We start from the raw sequence: 6,492 nt of genomic DNA on the forward strand, positions 1-6,492 counted from the left end.
AAAAAAAATCTATTTTCAGGCTGTGTTACCAGTAGAACTATTCTTATATTTCTTTGTGCACCTGACCTGTTGAACGATATTGGCAGAAAACTTTTTTCCATTGGGAATTTTTTTCTAGTGATAAATGTTTGAGATATGTAGCATTGGGTGTGTGCACTTAGTCGGTCGTCCTGTTTTCCCTCAAGTCCCTACTTTCCCTGGGTATCAGTCTCTGATGTGTTTGCAAGTGGGATGTTGATCATTAGCGGTGCTAATATATCTAATTAAAAAGGGAACATAATATTAACCGACCTCCTCACCTAATAACCAAACGCCATCTGGTGACCAACAATGGAACTACATGTTGGTATTCAGGAGGACAGCAGGAGGCACAAGAAGGCAGCGATCCCTGATCTTGACATTAAAACTGGCAGGTTAAAGTGAATGCACACACAACATAATGAGATTTGACAGTGAGTTTAACAGTAGAGACCACACAGTAACTGACACCCACTAAGAATTCTTTCTAGGCTTAAAATCTAAACAAGAAAACTTTTTTTGAACAAATAGTTCAAAAACAGCAGCCATCTAGAACGTGAAGGGAAGCTGAAGCTATATTTTCCAGTTGAACAGCAGCTGCACTGCCTTCACCTGCACTACCTTCGTAACACCCTGTGACATGTACACACATTCACACTATTCAAATTATAGGACCAATTCATACCTGCTAAAATCTTGACCTTTTTAATGATTAAAAATAAAACAAATGCGTATAAAACAGTTTATTGATAAACAACAACAATATCCATAATCACAATACTGCACATCACAGTCCCATTCATGGCAACATCAGTGTTAATACTGCTATAAACAACAACAAAAAAAGCATTTACACCTTGGTTAAAATTAGAAACAAATAAATGTGACTCAGTAATCTTAGAACTTTAAAAAAACATTTTATGTACCTAAAACAATGATTTAAATTTTAGAAACAATGCAATTAATAGTAACATATTCTTTCCTGTTCTAAATAGTGGTGACTGATTGGGAGAATTCACACAGGACATTTCAAGAAATTGATAAGCCTCAAGATAGATGTATTTAGCTTAATAAACCAGTTTCTCAGCAGCATAAGTTGTTATAGTTGGGTTAACTTCGAGAGCAGTGAATGGGAGAGTATCATAAATATATTTTTGCATTCTCATTTACTCAAATAGCAAAATGAAAAACTCTACAATAGCATTTTCACAACTTTCAATCAAAGGAAAAAATCTGACAGCGACTGATAACAGCAGTCAGAAGAGAGAACAATGTCAAATTTAGCATTCCTCCCTAAGACTCTGGATTAGAAACACCCTTGCATTAGCATTAACTATTTCTTTCTGTAATTTTATATGAATGTGATATAATACAAAGTATAGTGTTATAAATGCACATAATTAAAGAAAAAATCAAAATATACAAACATTGTGAGGATTCACGATACAAACACAGCTGAAACACATCATCAGTCTTGTGAAAATTGTCCATGATCTCCTCCTGAATGACCAACAGATACAGCAGAAAAACAGTGTGCTTTAGGGTACTTTTAATTGCTTTTCTGTATAATGTTGAACAGAACACAGTAACTCATAGTAAGGTGAACTCATGTCGGCAGGTTCATCAGCAAGAAGCTTCTCACCATCAGGAAAGTCTGCAGTGCTGCTCTCATCTAATGGGTTTCCTGTTATTACCACAGCTGTTCTGAGATTATGTGTAGGCTGTTCATTGAAAAAAAAAAGTGATTTACATAAAATTAAATAATAAAATATTTACATTTATTCATTTAGCACAGGTATTTTTTTATTATCTTAAAAATGAGGAACACCACAGGAATAATTTATGTCATAATATTGCATTGATTAATGATTGTAGACAAATTAAGTACACAACGTGTCTATAATGTGTGTGTGTGTACACTACATATGTCTATTTTTTTACAGTCTATGGTCTACACACATGGACAAACTCATACTTACCTCATCATATACAGTCCAGGACAGCAGGATCATCATGTAACAGGAAGGGCAATGGTATAATTTCTCTAAAATAAAAAAAAATTAAAAAGAACTGTTAATAACCTATAAATAATTGAATGTTTTAGAAGGGTTTCTGGTGTGTGTCTGCAACCGTTCACTTATTTACACACCTGCAAAAGATGGGGTAGGTACAGAGAGGTCTGTTTATTGTCAGACATCAGCAGCTGTCTGTCCTCTGCCTCACAGGTGTCCACTACAGAGACACATTTCTTCATTAACTGCTGAATAAAAAATAACATATGGGTGGATTTTTATTGTTTAATTCAGTTCAGTGTAACAGTGTATAGTCATATATAATTTTGGATTAGGCCAAGCTGAAACACTATTTCAGTTATTCCAATGTCAAATAAATAATTAAATACTTAACTTACATATTGCTGCTCTGTGAAGCTTTTGAGACTTTCAGAGAAGTCATACTGGATTTTCTGAGGAGAGAAAATTATCAAAACCAGTTTAAGTACGTTATGTGCAAATGTAACGTACGTTAACATGGATGTGTAACTATTTAACAAACGTAAACGATAGAGTTACAATGAATAAACACGTAAACATCATGCGTACACCAAACTAATAATTATTGTTTGTGACCTTGTGTTTGTGGTCTCCATTTTGTCCCACAAAGTGCATTAGACTCGTAAGCATCGCGGCTATTAAATTAATGGTTAAAACATACATACCAAAAAAACATACAGTCTAATGTGTCAGTGTAGGAATTAGTAAACAAATAATAAATCTGTGTATTTACTTCGGAGTCTTTACTCACCTTGCGCAGCGGTTGTTTCTTACTCTCTTTGAGGAATGGAGCCGTTACTTCTTTGTATTTGAAATCGCTCTTCCACGCACGCGCGCGCGAGCAAACAGCAGGAGCGCGAGGACGCGTCCAAACCTCATGCATTTTCTTCTTGACAACAGATGAACAATTATTTCTGAATAATTTAAACTTATTTCATTAGGCAAATAAATAAAAAAAACTCTAAATATTACTATTGTACCGATTGTTATAATTAGAATATTTTTTATTTATTATTAAAGTAATGCGTAATGAGTCATATTTAGTTCAATCATATTTTTAATGTTTGCTTTAAAGTTTCAAGGTAAACTATCCACCTTCAAATGATTTAACATTTAGCCTATTTCAATAAAACTATTTTAAGTTATTTTATTTATTTATTTATTTATGTTTTGACAGAACAAGTGTGAAGATTTTTACATTTAGTTTTTTTTTTTTTCACATGGAAAGTGCCACAAAAGTCATTGTTCCATCACATTCCTGAAAAGTAATTATTCATAATAATAATAATCAGTCACATTTCATTTTTGTCACATGAATCTCTTGGTTCTTCCAGATGCTGGCTTTTACAAGTGAGATCTTCCAGGAACCACTTTAATGTTAACAGAGCTTGCAGTAACCCTTTTTTTTTAAATGTGAGTTCCTCCAGGAACCTCCAGAGCACCTTGAGGTCTCAGTGTAATGAAATGGTGACTCCAGAACCTCAGAACTGGGAACAAAGTGCTTCAAGGATCCCATGAGTTCCTGCACGAACTGCAAAGACTATAATGGTTCCTCCAGGAACCCTATTATGAGAAAAAGAGCTTTGAGGCACTTAAAATACATTTTAAGGTTCCTGGAGTACTCAAAAGGATACCTGAGGCACCTTTAGTTTTTACAGTGTAGATGGTAATGTTTTCTCTTGGTTCTTGGTTCTAAATAAATGCGGCTTATAGTCCAGTGTGACTTATATATGTTTTTTTTCCTCATCATGACGTATTTTTGGACTGATGCGACTTATACTCAGGTGCGACTTACAGTCCGAAAAATACGGTTATTATCACTCCATTCAAACCACTGTGGTTGTCTATTTTTTAGAATTAGCCTCTCCTGACTCATTCCCATAAGACTCCATGCATTGATAAGAACATTAGATCATTTCTGCCTGGTACAGCTTGTGTTTGGTGTGTTGGGAAACCTGGTCCAGTCAAACAGCAGCTGTTAGAATCTGTAGAGTTTGATCGTCTTATCTTGTATTCTGTATCTTTCTTTCACTCCCTGTTTTTCTGCATTTGGCTCCCTTGACCATAATCTGAAGCTGTGTTGAAAGTGAGGTCATAAACAGTTACCTTAGTTTCTATTTTGTTAGCAATAAAAGTTGTGAAATAACACTGTGTACTATAGCTGAGAACAGCAGCATTGCATTAATGCTAAGTATTTCACTTCAGTATTTCACTTCTTGGTGAACCCAAGAAAATTACTTTGTGGCCATATTTAATTGCCAGTGGTTTTTATATGACTATGGAAATGGACTAGGAAATGTCTAGTATGAGCAGTAAATGCACATACACAAACTCTCCATGACCTGTAGAAACTAGAATCTCTGCCAGCCCCCTTAATAGTGTCTAGACTTAATTGTGTTTTTATCAGATTACAGTTTATGCTGATATCTTCCAGGAATTGTATTGCTCAATTCAATAACTTACAAGCAGTGCAATGTGTTACACAGCCATATACTCTGACTTACGTTGACTCAAGTGTGTAGCCTTTTGAGCAGTCACTACAGTCAATAACAAAGATGTACGGAGCCCCACATATGAAATGCAGGGGGAAGAGGAATTAAAGAGGAATTTGTGAGGAATTAAAAAAAAAGTATTTGTATTGAGAGATAAGCCATGAACCAAAGCAACCCCTAAAGTAGCCTCAGAGCATTTGCCATGCTCCAAGTGTGCGGGTGCCAGAGTGTTCTTTCTATGTACAGAGCTGCAACTAATGATTATTTTGATAAACATTAAATTACAACTGCTTCACTAAATTAAAAATGATAAAACAAAAAATAAAGCACATATAGAACACATACTCATCTTAACGTAGTAATTGTATTACCTCCAGTACTAACAATAAATATTCCAGCAAAATGTATTAAAATTGTGTTCCTATTCTGTGTTGCTCTGTATGTTTGACAGAGTATTTAAGTATAACAAAAAAAATTACAAGTTTACAGAACAAATTGGCACACAATTTACATTCAAAAACATTTTGAGGTTCAAGGTTTATACAAAAAAAAAAACATTCAATTTTTATCTGTATTAATAAATACATATTAAAACACGGGATGAAATAAAATGTAATAATAAATTATATGTTTCAAATAAATCCAACAGGATTCCAGTTTTGTTTTAAATTGTTTGTGTTGTGTTGTCTCTTAAATACTATAAACATGGGGGGTGATTTAAAAAAATCTACATTTGTGAATAAAGTTCTTGGCTAACAAAAGTAAGACATTAATCAACAAACCTTTTTTGCCATCTTCTTCATAGTTTCCATATTTAATATCTATAAAGGACAGGTTCAATTTAACCACATTTCTCTCTTTTACCCGTAAATGCACTTTGTCCCAGAAGACACTAGAATATTTACAAGCAAAAAAAATAAAAAATGCTCTGTATCATCTGGAGATGAGTTACAAAATTTACATAATATCATATCAAAATGAAATCTAACCCTTAGAAACTCTTCAGATGGGTAAAGATCAAAAGAGTGTCAAAGGTTTCGATGGAGCGGTGGGATTCGGCTGTTAGCATGACACCCACCACAAAAAGCACAGGCTTTTGGATTATCCCCGAAAATAAGCTGTGTTCAACCATTGTTCATGAAACTTAATAATTTTCACAAAATAATATAACTTTGATGAATTTTTAAGCTTAAATAAAAGCACCAGAATTTAAAAACTAGACTTAGGCTAAAAAACGAACTACAGCACCACGGTCGCTCGCCTTCTGCGTCACCACCACCACGCTTCCCACGACTGTTTCAAACTTATTTTTAACAAGCTCATTGAAAAGGATTTACTTTGCATATGAATTTTAATCCACGCTACATGAACCTTTTCATAAAAACTATATTTGGAATAAATACAAAACTAGAGCTTAACTAAAACTGAAATGAGACATTGATAATAGTAGAGTGAATAAATGAAAGAATCATAAAGGACATACGAAAGCAGGCATTTCTGTACATTTCGAAATAAGGTGCATTAAAAGTCAATAAATCCTTGATTAATATGAATATTTTATAAATAAATATATTATATAGAGTAGGCCAGAGTTACAGAAAAATAATGAAAATGCAAGAAATAAGGAGATTATGTTTAATTTAATTTGAAAGAAATAAACAGTACGGTAACACAGTAACACCAGTGACACAATGAATCACAAGTGACATATATAAGACCTTATATACTGATCTTCACTGTGTTAACCATAAGGAAGGTAACACCAGTGACAATTTTCAGGAAAAAGCATTTTACAAAATGTCTATTGTAAGGTATCAAACCATATGTTGTCAGTCATTGCATACTCACTAAATTAAGGTAATAATTAGTATTATTATTATTTATTTTTTTACAATTCCCAAACAATAAATAGGTTGTACCAGTGACGTCAA

The 6,492-nt window shown here is 33.6% G+C and overlaps 1 long non-coding RNA gene across 2 annotated transcripts; it reads right to left on the minus strand.

Annotated features, from left to right (window-relative positions):
* Window positions 1-720: 720 nt before the first annotated feature.
* Window positions 721-2,916, minus strand: LOC113050045 (uncharacterized). Of its 2 annotated transcripts, XR_003276707.1 has the most exons (6): window positions 2,821-2,916; window positions 2,429-2,482; window positions 2,168-2,278; window positions 1,998-2,062; window positions 1,661-1,739; window positions 721-1,518 (listed from the first exon to the last, which is right to left on the minus strand). It is a non-coding gene; the product is annotated as an uncharacterized LOC113050045 (long non-coding RNA). The 2 variants fall into 2 exon arrangements; XR_003276706.1 differs by having other exon boundaries at window positions 721-1,739.
* Between the last annotated feature and the right edge of the window lie 3,576 nt (window positions 2,917-6,492).

Source organism: Carassius auratus, chromosome 30 (assembly GCF_003368295.1).
Source record: "Carassius auratus strain Wakin chromosome 30, ASM336829v1, whole genome shotgun sequence".
Classification (NCBI taxonomy): domain Eukaryota; kingdom Metazoa; phylum Chordata; class Actinopteri; order Cypriniformes; family Cyprinidae; genus Carassius; species Carassius auratus.